The sequence below is a fragment of the Cygnus atratus genome, chromosome 4, assembly GCF_013377495.2.
Source record: "Cygnus atratus isolate AKBS03 ecotype Queensland, Australia chromosome 4, CAtr_DNAZoo_HiC_assembly, whole genome shotgun sequence".
Taxonomy (NCBI): domain Eukaryota; kingdom Metazoa; phylum Chordata; class Aves; order Anseriformes; family Anatidae; genus Cygnus; species Cygnus atratus.
Window position 1 is genome coordinate 76892171 of NC_066365.1, and position 17862 is coordinate 76910032.

A 17862-nucleotide genomic window follows, 5' to 3' on the forward strand; every position below is an offset into this window, starting at 1 on the left:
AAATGAGCGCATATAAAGAATCTCTAAGGGAAACTCCTGAGTCCGGGCTAGCAGTCAAGCCTGGACCCTTAAATCTTAATAAACTAAGACACAAGTTCTTCTGGACAGGGAACAGGAGGAATCAAAGCCAATCATCTTCTTCCTGGCTTGGATCTTAAATGCAGAACCAGCCTCTGCTTGGGGCTAGCAAGCTGATTTTCTAGCCTTAAATAAAATAACCCATAAAGTTAACCCTGCAACACGTACTTCTGTTGGAGGGAGCAGGGTTAATTGGCACGTTTGTTTGTTTGCTTATTTTTAATACAGACAACTTCAGTAAGCCAAATTCATCCCAGATGTTACTCAGTTGACCTCAGAGGGGTTATTTTGCATCAACTTTGATAGAGTCGTGCTGGGGTGAATTCATTTGCAGACCTGCCACCTTCTGTGAAATGGCTGCCAAGCTTTCTTGCCTGCGGGGAAAACTCCCTGCCTAGCAAGGAAGCCTGGCCCCTTCCACTGCTGCCTCTTCCCAGAAAGGCAAGTTGTTCAAAGGCTCTGTGATCCCCTGCCCACATGGAGTGTATCTACACCAGCATGGCCCCTGGGCTGCACCCCTTGCCGTGTCCACGACCTTCAGCTTCTGCATGGCTCACACTCGATCTCAAGCTCAGGTCTGAATCAATTCTAAGCTCTCAGGAGGGGCAGAGCCTGACCACGCTCAGCACAAATTACCAATACTGAGTCCTCCTGTACTAGACGGACTGTGCCTGAGCATCTCTGCTTCTCCTATGCAGAGGTTAGACTATCTGGTTATGTCTACATTAATAATCAAGGTATAATCAGGGTTTGGTCTTGTGCACTGGCACATGGTCCTCCAGACATTATTTTGCATGCCTTCTGTCAACCAGCACTTTTCTATACATACCCATGCACAACTAATAGAACAGTAACAATGGTTCCCAACTTATAGGGTGGATGAGGCCATCATCTTCAGAGGAACAAGAGTTTAGCCATGAGGATATTATCCAGGCTAAGAAACTTGGCATTAGGACCAAAGGACGGGCTTTAATCTTTTTTATTTACTAGTGTAGATGTAGCTTCTGTGACTGTGGTATAACCAAGCTAACAGCCTGGACAGACATTTCATATATTAGAAGGTAAACTCAGTTAGATCTAACCCTGAACTTGCTCTGTCACTTGTGGTGCTGATATCTCCAGAGACCTATTGGATGAGGAGTCAGTCCAGAATCTGGTCTCACAGAATGAGAGAATATTAAATCTGAAAGGGAATTAGGAAGTTCTTTCAAAGATGGACAGCTATTTCACTGATTTTGGAGCTGGGTGTATTTGCAAGCAGTCTGGGTTCGGGTCCAGTTCAAAAGAGCACAACAATAAAACCGATGTTTGGTTACCAGAACAAACCAGTCGGAACCAACACCCATCAAACACAAGTCTTAGTTCAAAACAGGGTGTTGAAACTCAAAATTGAAACTATTGTTTTTTGACCATTTATTTATTTTCTGACTTTAACAACAAAAATTTTCCAAGTACTTTTTTCTGTTGTCAAATAAACACAGTTTTTGTAAGAGCACTTTGTTTTAGTGAAATAAAATAACATCTAATATATCCTCTGCCACACTGGATGTCTGCAACAAAAATGATAAATCTAAGGCCTGAAAATGTTCTTTCAGCACACGCTCGTGCTGCTGGAAGTGCCAGAACAACTTTTGCTAGTTGACGCAGCTCAGGCATGACATTTTTATGATATTCCACTTAGATTAATATGTCTTTTTTTTTGTCTTTTTTTTTTTTTTTCCGTGATTGAGACATGGTTCATCTGCAAATGAATCAAACCTTGGCCCAGTCTTTCTGGGAGCTTTCACTCTTTCATATATCTCTTCCTATTTAGAGATCTCATGAGCTTTAAGAAGAAGAAATTCCAGACCTTCATCTGATATTTCAGCTGTAAGCACAGTTAACATTGATTCTATATAGCATTGCCTTCTGCTTCTTTGTGTAACATTTCCATCTGCCTATTGATATTAATGAAAAAAAAAAAGATATATGGAAAAGATATTTTTCCCTTTTTTTTTCTCCTTTGATGCAAGCAATTTTTCAAAGGAAAGTAGAAAAGTTTCAATTTTGCATTCATATGATAAAAAAGTATAAAAGTCAGTTTTCAGCAACCTTCTATTACCAAAAAATGTTTGTTTTCATTTCAGTCTTTCCACACATTTATGACACATTTAATGCATCTTCTGTCAAACAAAGCAGATGGTTTGATAAGTCCATGAGCAGCAAAAGTTCCCAAGCTCAAGGAGTCGTGCAATTGTGTCGTTAGTAGAATGCCAGTTCAATCAGAAACAAAGGAATTACCACTAGCAGTGTGAGAAATTGCAGCATACAAGAAGGGAAGATGAAACACAGCCATGTGAATAAAAATGAGCTAGTGGCAGGGACAAAGGCAGGTCCAAGTATTGCTTATTCTTTGGTCAATGGAGAGCAGTAGGAGGCAGAAGATGTTGTGTAGGCAGGTGCCAGTTTCTCCTGTAAGGAAGTACTCTCCAGCAGGTTTTTTTATGCTGCTTGGAGGCCTCTAAACAAAACTTTAGTCCTGTGCTAACAGGGCTCTTTCCTTTAGCTCCAATGGGAAAAGACTGCATGTTGTAGGAACAGAAGAAAGAAAAAAATATATATACTCCTCTCGATGTCATTGCTCAGGCTTAAGAGAGCCAACATAAATGCTTTTGGGCAACAGAGGGTTTATTGTTCCCATGGCCCTGCTATTTTCTTAAGTGAGTGAATGTATGTTTTGGAGGGGAAGGCTTTGACAGTGCAGGTTAAAGGCATCATATGTTAAAGAGAGTTTGGATGTTACCTCCTCAGTCACCCCACTTGTCAGTAGGTCACCCTGCTATTTGTCAAGAGGAAAAATTGTTGTTTGCAAGGAAGCGGTCATGAGTTTAAGAAAAATCCTGCAAAACCTCTATTTTCTTTGGGGGGGCAGGGAGGTGGAGGGGGTAGTTGCTCTTACGTCATCAGCCAGACCCTTCCTTCTCCTGGAAGGGAGGGATCTCCTGGAACATGCTCAAGACGTACAACCCCAGTTACACTTATAAGACACAACTATCTGGTAAAATTCTGGCAGCTTCAGGTGGTTTTGGAGGAAGTGTTCTCTGGGTGCAAAAAAATGAGGAGAGAGCATCTATACAGACAGAAAGAGAACTCCTAAGTTTGACTTCCTGGGAGATACAGGACCAGTTACAGCCTCTTTCTCCTTCTCATCATCTCATTACAAAATTGGAGGCTCCGTTCTCTGCAAAACATTTTTGGATGCTGCAAGATTCCCGCAGAAGCATATGACAGTAGGAGAATTGGTCATATGGAGTGCAATTTCCCTTGCAAAAGTGAGAGGACACAAAGTCCAGACCACACAAGAATGGGATTTTCATGGCCCTTCATCTTTGTGCCAGCTCCCTTTGAATTTCTCCCAGTGCTGGCTGGCCATGCTGAGATGCAGATGCGGTTCCTGTAGGCATGGCAGCCTGCTAGCCAGGCACTGTTTCAGATACTGGCTACTCTTCAAGTTAACACATCATTTAAGAGATCTACACATCCTCTGCAGAGAGGAAGAAGATGTGTGGAGGGAAGGGTACAGCGGTCAGGACCTTCCCCTCCCCTTTGGCAGATGGGCAACCGCCTCTCCTCCATGCTAGTGATTCCCTTCCCTGCTGCAGGAAAGAAAAAATGTTTCAACCTCTTTCAAGGTATCAGCCAAGGAAAACAATGTATGATCTGACTTGTAATTTTGCTGCACATGAAAGCAAAGAGGCTGCAGTACCCTGCCTGTACTATGGCGCACTGCATACTATTAAGATGTTCAAAAAGTAAAGGAAAAAAAACAACTGATCTGTCTAGGTCTGGATTAGAACTGTTTCTCAGTTAGCTATAAAGGAATATTTGTCATCCAAGGAAACAGGAGGTAGGAGGTATTGATGAAACAAATTGTGAAAATGGCACGCTTTTGTAGGGTATGAACCAAAACCAGTGTCCTATGTATCTAGGAATTCACTGTAATCAATTAACTCTTTCCATCTATCAAAAAAATTCATGTCTCTGCCACAAGACAGCAAAGAGAGTCTGGAGACGAGATGCATACAAGGCTGTGAGCACTTCAGAGATCAAAGATACACCACATGGCCCGGAACACCCTTCTATCTATCAATCAATCGATCAATCGCAGTAGAATTACTCATCTAACTCTTTCCTCATTCCTATGTGCTTACCTCCTTGTACACACTGCTGTCATCTTACCTTTTTATTTACTTATTCATGTGAAAGCCAGGGAAGGTATTGACATGTCACCTGAGACACTTAAGGTTGTAACTTGTGGGTGTCTAGAGGTGAGCAGGATATCTGCCCTTTCATTCTGGTCAATAAAGATCAACAGCACTATTTATTTGCCTGAACGTAGGTGGCTAGTGTTTGAGATTTGACAGATGAGACACAGGATCAATACGAGATGATGACCTTTTTGCCGTGCCTACTACAGGCAGGGAAGGACTTTCTAGGGCTTCTCAAAAGGCAATAAATGCTCAGGTTCAGGCCCTCAATCTGAACCCACAGTCTGAACTGATGAGATCTCCATTGACTGTAGCAGGTGTTCTGACAGTATGCTTGCATAGACTCTTTACTTTTCAACTCTTAATCTGCATGCAGAATGAGACCTTGGCACTTAACCTTAATTATTCTTTGAAACAGAGGTAGTGTAGAGCCATGAGCCTGCAGACAGCCTTATCCTCCTGTTGGACACAGCTACCTTTGTGTGGGATGAAGCACCTTCTAGAAGTACCAGCTTCTTTCCACTGACCAGAGAAAGACCAAAGGTGATTGGATCAGACTAGAAACCTAGCTGAATTTAGATGAATTTATATCCAGTTTGCTTAAATTTAGATGAAACTTCATTCTCCATCTGCATATCAGCGTCTCCAGGTCAAGAAAAGCAGCAACAAGTTAATTGTTTTCAGCATTTTCTTTGGAATTTGGTGTGAAGAAAATGTTCCTTTTGATGTAGAATTGGCACAAGACACCCTTCCAGGAAAAAAAGGCATGCAATACCAGTGGGACTGATAACTGTCAGAAATCCCCATCAGGAACATGACATCAGTCGGAAAGGCCGTGACAAAAGCCTGATAGTGGTAGTTCTGAGAGGCAGGCTGTGTAACCTAAAAGCACAGGAAAATAGCCAAGCGACACAGAACAACAGTATTAGCTTAGAAATATCTCCAAAAAGGGATGTTTTGGACAGAATCCAAGGTGAATGCATACAAGCCCCATAAAACTGCCAGATTAGAAAAGGGTATTTCACATGTAACCGTCGGTCACAAGGCCTTGATGAGAACAGAGACAGAAAACAGCAGGCTGTCCTGGGACTGCAGTCTGGACAGGATTTTTCAAAACAGAAATGACGAAACAAAACCAAAATATGGGATGGAAAATAGAGGTAACTCTGCCAGGAGATGCCCAGTATGCAGCATTTGAAAGCAAATATTAATAGAGAGGAGCTCCTGAGGAGTGCAGAGATGAGGAGTTCAGCTTTTGCTCAGGTAGTGAGGTGCTCTCATGGTGAAAGGAATGGATTTGTCTTTGTCAGAGGATGCCGAAAGTTTTATCATAACATCCAAACAGCTGCACTGCTGCAACCGAAACTGATCCCAAATTCACACCTCTGATGTCTGCTTCATTGAGATTCCAGTGTCTGACCTTACTGCTCCTTGGGGAAAACAAGTGGGGAAAATGCAAGGAAAATCTCCCAAGCAATCCCTCGCTTGGGCATTGTCAAAATGCGAAACCATGGTGAGATTCACAGGAATGCACAGCACCAGCCCCCTTACCAGCATCAAGAATTATGTTATCAGAAATTACGAGATTAGCTCAGTGATGATACAGCCAGTTTCTTTTTTTTTTTTTTTTTCCAAAGAAACAACAAAGTCACAATGGTCTGCATAAAACCACAAGTTCCTCTGGAACTTGGAGAAGTCTGGAAGGGAAAGAACACCAGAGTTACTGTACAGTATCAGCTGTGCTAAAAGGGGACTGAGCAGCGAGTCCAAGGAATGTGCAGCCAGAAATTCTGAGAAAGAGTCAGAAGGGACGCGATGTGCTATGCGAAAGACAGGAGGAAGCATATTTTATCAGCTTCAGTAAATCCACAAGTTGGAGAAGTGGTCTGGATGGCTGCTCCTGGGCCAAGTATCCAAGATGGCAAAGCAATGAGGCTTTCTTTACTTCTGTGATATCCACTAAGTAGCCACGGATGTCTTTGAAGGCTGAGCAAACTGTTAGATGCACCCTGCTGTTCGTCAGTGTTTAGATTTGGTTTTTCGTTTCTCCTGAAGTGATACTGCCAAATTCTACATCCCTGTTCCTGCAATGAGACTGCCCCAGATACGACTGCTGCCCAAGTCCTTCATTCAGGTCACAGAAAGCAGCATATACCTGAGAAGCTCTGAATCTTTGAAAATAATTGCTTTTTCACATGCATATCATCTTCCTGTCTTACCCAGGAACCAGGAGAAGAGCCAAATAATGCATTTAACTCGTTAATCAGATACTGCCTGAAGTGAATGAAGATATCCAAGATTTCTATCTCAATGTACTAAACTTCCTACAGAAACATGTCCCAGGGCAGATCTGGAGAGGCAATGAACAAACTCGGTGGTACCAGACCTGGATTTAAAAGAAGCAGCTGGCACTCCAGATAGGCTGCAGGCATTAAACCCGGACAAACCTTCTCGGTCCTGCTAGAAAGCATTTTTATTGCCATTTCCCTATTGCCTTTTACAATATGGATGCTTGCAGAGAGAGATGCCCTGCAAAATGTGCAGTCATCTCCTGTCCCATTTATGCCAGCACCAAAGTCAGAGACCCTGGGGTCAAGCAATAACCACACTTAGAGGGAAGCTAACCTAGCAGGCAGAACAACAGTCCTTTTTCCATTTGCAGGCTCTCGTCACACTCGATAGAAGGTGGCATTACGTTCCCTTTCCCCTCTTTCCTTTTTTTTCCAAGCGAGTTCACCAGCTGCTGCTCTCCAGTCTGACTCGTCCTGCCCTGCACAGACGTTGATGTGGTTGCGGAAATTGAAGGCGTGATAGATGACAGAGTTGAAAGAAAACACAGAGGGCGCTGGGTTTGCCTATTTATAGCGGCCAGTTCAGAGCCTGCCACTTAAATATACATTCCTGATAAGTGAATAATCTCTGGCAGGGCATAAAAATAGTTCTATGGCTCCAACCATAATTACACGGTCATGGTTCAGTAACCTGGCCTGTATCAAATAGACTACAACTGTCACTGATGGGAAAGGACAGAAACAGTGAGGAGAAGGACAATTTGAAGTTCAGGGCAAAATATGGTGTTTTAAATGCTAAATATATGGCTATAAAGCTGCAGGGACTGGGCTCAGGAATGCTGCAAGAAGTCCTCTTGACTTTGGGGCAGGGGAGGAGCCGAGAGAGGCGGGACACTTTACCTTCTGCTCAGAGGAGGATAACCTGTTTTTCTCCCCACAAAAAATACTGAATCTTCACGACCTCTGCTTGGCCAAATGGTCTAGAGACACTGGTGGAGGAACAACAAACATCTCACAGCCCCTGACTGGAAAGGATGGAAGGGGATGTCAAGCCAGATTTGCTCCAAGGTCCAGGCAGACAAATATCCTGCCTCTGGCAGTTGTAAAACACCAGTGGTTTCTGAAGATGGTGTAGAATATCTGCAGAAGAGCTGTGGGGGTATCAGCCCTCTGTGTTAACTGCTGTACTCAACAACTGGTATAAACCCTGAAAATGCTATGCTTTTGATTATTCCTTGCAAACTTTTTTTTAAATCATTATCTATAATAAGTTCTGAAAAACTCTTGGCCTTAGCAACGTCTTATGGTGATGAGAATGACAATCTTGTGATGGTGATGGTGAAACAATGGTGATGAGATTAACAGTCTTGACAATCTGCTTAACTGTTTCAGCCTGTATGCAGACAAAGGTATCTTCTGCTCCTGACAATGTGCTCCTGTCTCCACATTCCCCTTGAGAGGAACCATAACCTTTCACCAACATCACAGCAGACCTGTGCTGAGATCAGGTCTCCAGCTGTAAGTTGGAGGGGAAAAAGAGCACGAGACGAATGGACTTGCTCATGACATCCAGTTTCTCCCAGTAGATAGATTATACACTTTCCCTTTGCGGAAGATAAAGAAAGTCCTTGAATGTGTTTTATTTCACCCTTCTCTGCCCTGAATGTCTGTCAGGAATAGGATAGAGCTGACCTTGCCATATGGCAGAGAGATGTCCAAGGTAGTCTTTTTCTCCAAGGTACTATAACCCAGAAATCAGGAACAAGGTCTGGTAGCTAAGGTCAGAAATAGAGGTGGGACTCATGGGTTCTGGTTAAAGGTGACTAACTTTGGGATTTTCAGAATGGTGTGGGATTAATCTTACTAAGTTTCGCTGTCTAACATTTAGGTGTTGGTCAGACCCAGCTATCTAAACCCTGCTATCATCACAGGCAGTGCTCACCCTGCCACAGGGTCATTCATCTCCCCTGTCCCAGACCCCAGCTTTTGGATAGATGGACAGACTGATGGACGGACGGATGGATGGATGGATGGATGGATAGTGGATGGATGGATTGGTGGATGGATGGAAGGATGGAAGGATGGATTGCCCCACAGAGCTGCCCATTCCTCTTGGAGGAAGCCTAGATGACTTGGGGAAGATGAATAACTGCTAGATGGCTTAAAGTGAAATGAAACAAATCCCTCCACTGATCCCTTTGGTTTGTAAATGTGCTACAGCCTTGTTAGTTTGGAGGTAGGTTACTAAATCAGGTTTCCTATGTCACAAAGAGAAAGCTTCACCCAAAGGTCAGGCAGGACAGAGAGTTAAGTTTTAAAGTTTTAGGTTAGCCCCAAAGAGGGCAACATAGCCTAGGTGTTTTGTATCTTTCTACATTTATCCTGATTCTTCAGGCAAATAAAGTGTTGGGGCTAATTCACTGTTACATTTTCATGCATGGATTCAAAAGCTAACATATTGTATCAAAATGCCCCCAGCAGTCTGTAAGCAGTAATTCTTCCTTCTAAAATTTGAAACATGCTTAAAAATATTCCTAAAATCTTCATAATATCCCTGAGAGCTTCACAGTATCCCTCTTCTTGGATGTCTTCTCTGCTTGTTGGCATGAGTCCGATGGTCCTAACCCATGGTCCAAAACACTCACGAAGGGAGAAAAAAAAATAATTTTCAGTAGATATCAAGAAAAGCACTCATGGCCAAAGAAAGGAGATGACTTGCTCAAAGCAGAGCTGGGATCAGAGAGGAGGTCGCCATGTAGGTAGGTAGATATTTTTGGTATTTGAGCACACTGCCTCCCCATGGCCATAGTTCCTTTCCTATTGGGGTGCTCTGAGGAGAAATACATTATTAATTCATTGAGAATCTAGGTACTGTGGCAGTAAAAAACATGTAGGAATAAAGAAAAAAATAAAAAAGTTTCAAAGGTCCTTTTGTTCCTAATGCCCAAACCAACTGCCTGATGAGCAGAAGCCTTGCTGACAATGAACAGACAGAAATGAGGAAAGCCTTTTTTTTCTTTCCCTGGTGAACTGCCACAGTATGAGCCATGCACACACTGCTTGTTATTACAATATCTCAGCTTCTCATCCTTCGCTGCTAGCACTGCACAAACCCGCTGAAACACATTACCCAGCAAAACTCTATAAACATAAGGAAGGGAAGAGCCGAGCTCCACTTGGTGCTCTTTCAAACCACAGCATCTTAAGTGGCACAGGGTAACAACTTAGATGACAGATCATTAGACCACATGGTTTACATTAATCACTTGATTACACATAAAATATTGCAAGCCTCTTTGCCTGCTTCCAAACTGTGTTTTAATAGAGAGCTTTGCAAAGTCTGTGCTTGGGGAGGTATCTAGTAGGAGACAGCTTCTCTTTTCCTTCCTAAAGAGTTCCAGAGTTAAAAGAGGTACTCCACATGAATCTTGGGTACAATATTTGATATTCTTAGTATTAACTATGTGACTTACTGTAACCATTTGATATCCTAAACTGGGTGAAGTGCTGCACATGCGCTATGACTGACTGCTAAGTGAGTGCATTGCTTGCTTTGCAATGAACACTGAATCTTAAATGTCTCCCTCTTACCCCATCTATGTATTTGGCTTTTGAGTGTAGACATCCACAGCTGAGCACCCATGAGACACGGCTTTTCAGCCTCCATCACCAAGCTTCTCCTGGAGATCACAAGGCAGACCACGACCATAACTTGTGTCCACACATGGGTGTATGGATGTGAGTTATCCAAATGATGCCAAAGGCTGTTTGTACCCCTGTCCTCAACCCAAATCCTTGTAAAGATGCCCTAAACCAACCATTGCTCACAGCCCCACCTGGCATCTGCCCAAACCTCAATTTCTCTGAGGTCTCCTTGAGGGTCTCTGAACATCATTTTCCCCCATGGACCAGGTATCCAAAGCTTATGGGCCCCTTCTCAGAGTAGGATGAAGGGACATTTTTCAGCCTTTGTTTCCACCAAATATACAGTAGGGTACATGTTACCATTCATTTACCATTGCAAAAGCCTTTGATTGAAAAGCAGAGTAGAAGAATTACATATTCAAAGAGTTTAAAAATCCAGAGACCTCAGCTGATGCTGGCAAACACTCTCAGAGCCAACTCTTGACCAGCCACTCAGTTTATTAAAGGAAAAGCCTTTTGTACTCTACTCCATCCTGTCTTAAATAAGCACTGCTCTGGTTGTGCTGCAATACAAAATCTTCACTCCCGGCCCCGTGCCTCGCCCCAAAACACCACACGCCCTGTGCATAGACACACGTAGGCACTTGGCGTAGACACTTGCCTATCCAAGCTACAGAGCTCCAGCACTGCCACCTCTTGGCAAAGCCCGTAAGATCTCACTACCACTGAACCCACATGGCAAAAAGCTGTTTCAAGGGAAGGGGAAAAGAAAAGCGCCCATGTTCCAACTGGAAAGAGGGCAATAAACTGATGTTCCCCTGACACTGATGGTGTGAGCTCCCTGCCCCCTAAACTAGAAGGAAAGTCATGATGTGCCCTATTGCTGTCCTGGCCATCTTCCATGTCCCCCAACACATAAAAACAAAATGTCTACTGCTTATTAACTCTGCTTCACCAGCTCCTCTTAGGGGCTGCATCGACGTCGGCACTGGGGAATGTGTTTGTGTTTGTTTTGACTTTTGCCCTGAGCCACCACAAATCCTCAGGGCCAGATTTCAACTTGACACTCAGTTCGGGGGAAGGCAGCCTGTCATCAAGGCCTTTATTTTGTGGGAGGGGAAGCTTGTACTTAGCGTCAGCCCGGGAGGAGGAGGGAAAGGGGGGCGGAGAGGGACGACTGTTCTTTTCGCCGTCCAATTTGGGGCCCTTCGCTCCGTCCTTGGCCTCCTTCACTCCAGGTTCCTCCTGGATGTGTCTCCTCTCTGCCCTCCCTCTGGAGTCAGCTTTAAAGCTGCTGGAGGCCGTGCCCAAGGCCCCCACCTACAGAGGAAACCACAGCACCGTGCCCTGCCCAGCCTCGACGGACGGCAGGATCCCAAGGACCAGCCTCTCCTCTGAGGCCTTTCGCTTTGCCCAAGCTAAATTAGATGGGATTTTGCCTTCAGTGATTAGATGGATTTGTTTTTTTTATTATTATTTTAAGATGATGATTTCCTTTTTTATGTGCTGCCAAAGCCACTGGGAGATGTTTCGGCCTGCCAGCATCGACGCCAGACGAGAAGCGTGATGTCCGTACAGCCTGATCCCGGCACGGCCCTGGGACTTGGGCCTCCAACCCAACACAATGGATCAGCTCTGCAAAGAAATGCGCTGCAGTGCCAAGCATTTCTCATCTTTTCCTGAGCTCACTTAGTTTAGGGCAAACAAAAGGCGGGTGGGGGGTGAAGGTTTGTTTGCTTTTTCTCCTCCCGTAACACCTGATGGCACTGCCTTGGCCCACCAGGCAGAATGGGGGAGACTTCACAGCTGGCATGGCCAGGAGGAGATGATGAGGAGGGTGTCCGTACCGACACAGCTTGGCACCCTGCGACCCTCTTTTAGCGGGGCTGCACAAGTCTAACAAAGAACAGGACTTGGCCTTGGACCTTCTCATTTCTGGATTGCCAATTTGTCTGTATTCAGCAGAGGGCTCTTTAATCTAGCAGACAACAGTTTAACAAGATCCAATGGCTGGAAACTGAAGCCAGACAAATTCAATCTGGAATAAAGCACACTTCTTTCTCTTTTAATACGATAATTAACTACAGGAACAACTTACCTAAGGCTGGTGTGGGTTCTCCCTTTGAAATCAAGACGGGTTGTCTGTCTAAAACACATGCATGAACTCCCTCGTGAGTTATGGCACAGGAACTCGGGGGCAGGCAGTGGGATTTATGTGGGAGGTCAGAGATCTTTTCTTGTCTTACACTCATTGAATCTACCTTTTGCTACAGGATTTGGATCCTTTTCCCCTCTGAAAGGCTGTGTTTCGAGTGATTAATGTTCAGCAGGATACCTTTAGCCTACCAATCCATTTCAGATTTTCTTTTCCCTTTTCTGAACCTTTCCCGATAGGTAGAAGACACCTCCACTGACTTCAGCACCAGTTCTACATCCTTTTCAGCACACTATTTTTTTTCCTCCTCCTGCTTTGTCTTGGAACAAATGTGTAAAATTTCTCTTTTTGAAGAACTAGTTATTCTCTGCTTACTTTTTCTGTTGGACCCTCCAAAGCATCCATCAGCATCGACGGAAGCGCTTTGGTTCCTTTTACAAGGGTGCATGCAATAAAGTATCTGCCACATCTAACCTGCTGATTTCTTTTTGGCAGATCCACCAACTTCCACATAATTCTTAGCCACAGCATCTCAGTGCCTTCCCTTGTTTATTTTTGCAGAGAGGCTAGGAATTGCTAGTCAGCTGCAGACATGTATAGATTTCAGCAAACCTGCAAGAACAGAGCTTTTTTTTTTCTTTTTTTTTTTTTTTCTTGGTCAGAAACTGTATCTATACATTGGTTTGGGGCATTTCTTTAGTCCCAGCATATCCCAGATCTAAAATTCAGCACTTCACTTCTTTCCCCAACTAAATTAGGTCTCACAAAGGGAAAGGCGAGTACAACAGACATGTTTATAAGATATTTCCACATTATCTCCATTTCTAGCCTTGAACCTGTATTATTCTAGAGGTTGGCTCATACATAACCACTGCAGAGGCTGAAGTGTAAATGGTAAAACTTTGGGTGCTCCCTGCCCCAGCCCCACATATCCGTGCTGCTGCTGAGAGGTACCCAGCAGGTTCAGCTGCCAGTATTCGCTGTATTTAAGAGCTCACACTGTTTAAAGACTGGCCACAGGCTTCCCAGAAATCATATCTGCCATCTCAGTAGTAAACATAGGGCTTTTTAGGGGTTGGCCTCAGACAGTCTCATCTGTCTGTGGCTGGGTACCTGGTGGTGTCCAGGTTGGTTACAAGGCACAGTCCAACTCTTAAAGACTGCTCTGTCCAGCCACCGATTTTAAAAACACCCTGCTAGCAAACCAACCTGATTTTCTGACTCCACAGACAGAGATAGGAAAGCTGGCATGGATCTTTTGGGGTTCATAAACATCTGATGGCCCACAACAGGCACCCTCATGCTGGGATCTTATTAAGAGAAAGTCCATACGCTGCTCCCTGCCTGGCCATGGGGCAGGGACCTGTCTTCTCCACTTCCAAGCCTGCCTCAGCCCTGATGATAACCCAAGAGGCTGCAGCCAGACTCAAGTACACATATTTCCAGGCTGTGCTACCCCAATACCACTGCTCTGCAAGCCAACAGAGCTGCTGCCTGCCTTCAGGGATGGGAGAGAAAATAGAAAATGGAGATGAGGAGGTGAATGGAGATGAGATGAGGAGCAGGAGGACACAGGACCCAGCTGGATGAGTCTCCTGCATCCAGCACATGATCTGGCTGAGATTCAGGAAGCTTCAATCCACAACAAAGTTGTGCAGAAAGACTGAATCTTGAGGTAACCCAAAACTGGCAGCAAAAGGTTTTAGCTCAGGATCTTTTTGTCTCCACTGCGGCCCAATATCCCAAGATTCCTCTCGTCCTCCCCATTCCCCTCCCTGGCCACCATCTCACCACCATCCCTCAGTGAGCTTCAGCTGAGGATGTGCTGAGCAGGGGGGAAAGAGCAGGGGAACAACAGAAAAGGGGCATCACTGGGAAGTGCGAGTGGAGAGGTGGGAGCTGCAGGGGGTCCAAAGGACGGGAGAGGAGAGGGAAGGCATTTCACACCGAGTGATCTCCACAGTCCAGCCTGAAAGTAGGACAAGCTCTTGGATGGAAGTGGGAATCTCACAGGGTTGGGCCAGCCAGTCGCAAGACGCCATGCAAACAGCCTTTCCTGGCATGGACTTCAGCGTTTCTAGCCAGAACGAGGAAACGGAGAGACATGAAAAACAGTGGAGGAAGAGGAGAGAAGCAAGTGAATGTCTCAAAGCACCCACAAAGGCGGGTCAGCGTGGGATGAGACGTGGACAGAAGCACGGGGCCACCTTTGGACGTTCCCACTGCCCTGCTGACTGTGCCCAAGGGACAACGAGGACGTGCAGACCGCAAGGATCCCAGCGCCTTGCTCAACAGCGAGCACGGCTCGGCTTTGAAGAAGGTGGTTTTGCTGAGAGCCAGCTCTCGACCGCAGGTTTGAGCTGTTAGGAGCCTTCCTCCTTCCCCTCTGCAACATTCCCGCTCGCATCTTCACATCCTCGGGCCCATGGCGGCTGCCACCCAAACCACAGCCTAATTTGATGTGTCAACATGCCCCGCAGAGGCGCATCCGGCTGATGGAAGAGTTTATAAAAAGAAATGTTCCTACCATAAAAGCCTTCAGATGAAATAAAAATGTGCGGGGAGAGAGGGTGGGAAGGCCATTCTGCCCTTTTGGGGGAGTGCCTGGCATCCAGCTTCTGGCTGCAGAAACCGTTTTAGCACTGGGCTTTCAGATCTTCACCTCGCCTCCATCCAGCACTCTCAGATCCTTTTAGCCCACTCTCCACCGTGTTGGCTAAGAACAGACCTTATACACACAACCTACCGCCACGTCGCCTTCTTTGCCAAGGAAACACCATTCTGCAGTTTCCAAGGGACCTGCATCCAGGAACTCAGCCTGCTGCCTTCTGCATGCGCGTGCCAGAGCCTGCGTGCACCATGGGCACAGCCAGCGTGGAGCGGCTGCACCACATGTTAGCCCATCTCTGCACGGGGACATCTGTTAAAGAGCCAAATATGCCAAACCACATTTTTCTCCTGACTGTCTGCTCTTCCTCATCATAAAGACTTTGTAGGTACAGATACGATTCCCTCCCTGCCACAGCACCTTGCGGTCATTGGAGTCTTTCTGCTCTAATGCTCTCAGCCCCTTGGATGCCACCTTTGCTGCCAAGGTGCTAAATCCAGTCCCTGAGGCTGCAATCAGTGGGACAAGCCACCATCAGTCTCAACTGTTTTATGACAGGAGCCCTTGACTCCTTGCTTATACCACAGCTGAGATACAACAAACTCAAGGCACTGAAAGTCTTTTTGGCAGGGTAGAAGAGGATTCTTGAAAGAGGGAACTTGCCAGAGCTTTAAGTACTAGACAGAAAGTACTGGGGGCAGAGAGCGGCTCCGGCCTGAGTATTCTGCCTCTGGGCGAGGTACAAATCCCAGAGCAGCTCACAAGATGACCCGGACACCCAGAGATGTGAAATGCCCTGGGCTCAGCACAACACAGCATTTGTGACGTGAGGTTTTGCACTGAAAACGCTCCTTTTTCCAGGGCCGAGGCACTGTGCCCTAGCAGCCACTGTGCAGAAAGCAGTTAATATCACCTCAAATGGAATACACCGATTTGCTCGTACTCGGAGCATATTCTTTTTCACTAAAGCCTTTCTGTGGTTTTGGCTGGGCGCCGTCGCCCGCCCTGAGCCCCAGAAACTGACAGGGCCAGCGCGCACATAGACGCACAATTGAAACGTTACCAGCACTAGGCTGCTGGAGCAGCCCTCAGATGACAGAAAAGCGCTTGTGAATTTATTGGCTAATTAGGAGACAGGCACATTGGAAAGTGATGTGGGAGGTGGCGTCGGTGACTCAATGGGTGGCAGGTTTCCACCTCCCACTGGACGGTCCTTGCCGTATAGAGGGCGCTGCGCTGGCAGAGGAGAAGACAGAAAAAGGCATTGTCCCAGCCCAGGCATTCAGGAGGCTCTGGCACGCCTGCATCTTGCTTTGTTTTTCTTTCCAGGGGAGAGGTGTTAACCTCCTCCTCCTGAAAGTTTTCCCACTGGGGTAAAATGCTCTGCAGGCTGTGCTCCCCCCTCCTCTCACAGCATCTCTGCTCCACAGAGCATATCGTACACCCTGACGCAAATCAACCCTGCCATCGTCACCCCATCCACGGAGGTGCTCACAGCTGAACATGCCTGGTTATATCCCTTCTGTTTCATCACTCAGGTCTCTGCTCCCAACCCTGAGTATCCCAGCTCTACATGTCAAGGGGCACTTTGTTTATGGGTGTGTAAGTGATTTTGGTCTGCAGTCAGAAGCCAAAGCTGTTCTCAGCTCACATTTGCAATTTTTGATTCAGAGGCAGCAGTAGCACTCTACAGGTACTGTAGTCACCCCACAAGTCTGGTTCCTCCGGTAGCCTACGGCTGTCTGAGAGTCCCTGCACCCCCTGACAGAACTCCTCTGAGCTTCTCCAGCAGCTCAAAGAGAGCAGAGATGCAGATAGCTGTGATGCCTGCCTCCTGGGAGAAAGAAGAGGGGATGGAGCCTCTAAAGGACAAGCCTTACTGGGCCCAGAGATGGCATTTCTCACTGGGAATGTTCAGCTTTCAGAAGTTTTGTTCAGGTTTCTTGGTTGTTTTGTTGTTTTGCTTGTTGGTTTTGTTTGTTTGTTTGGATCAGAATGATTTCGGTTTCAACTATAACAGCTCAACCTGCGCTGACAACATGAGAGATTTTTTTTTTTCCTAGAAATGTTCATTTTGCGATTTCAGTTGTTGCTGGTGGTCACTGTTGCCAGAATGCTGGGCCTGAAATTTGTGCTTCTCACTCTCCAAACACTCCTAGCCATAGGCTGTTAAAAGGAGCAAAGCCATTACAGTGGCAATTCAGCAACAAGCTCCAAGGAAGCTGTGAATAACACAACTCTTCAGTATTAAAGCTGTGAAATTGGCATTAAGAGGAAGAAAGTAACTTGCTCGCAGTAAATCTCTCCATTGGGCCCTTTCCACAATGCACAAGGTCTTAAGCAAATCCAGGAATTAATTCTCTTGGAGGTATCTTTTTGGCTAGTCTAAATACTGGCCAGCACATGGAGAGGGAAAATCTCAATTGCTTGTGTTTGCTATTCAAAATACGGTTTCAGGATTCTCTCTAAAGTAAAAGACCAGGAATGCTGTTAACATTTGCTCTTATTTAAAATGCTTACTTAGGCTCAGCTCCTACACACTCTTGCCCAGCCTTTCTGGGAGCCAAGGCAGCTCTCTGGCCCCCAAAGGACCAGTGGACAACAAGGTTCAGCAGCCTGACAAAGGTCATATTCAGAAGGATGTGGACAATGAGGGGCTTCAGTCTGACTAGCAGCAAACAAGCACCTGAGGTGCTTGACAGCAAAGCTGCTCGCCATGCAGGCAGCCCCCAGCCCACCCTTTTATGAAGTCTACCCCCATTCTTTTTCTCCACTGACTAATTGCACGAACTTCTGCACCACACCTACTGTCCTCAGGTGAGATGTTTGTAAAGATAA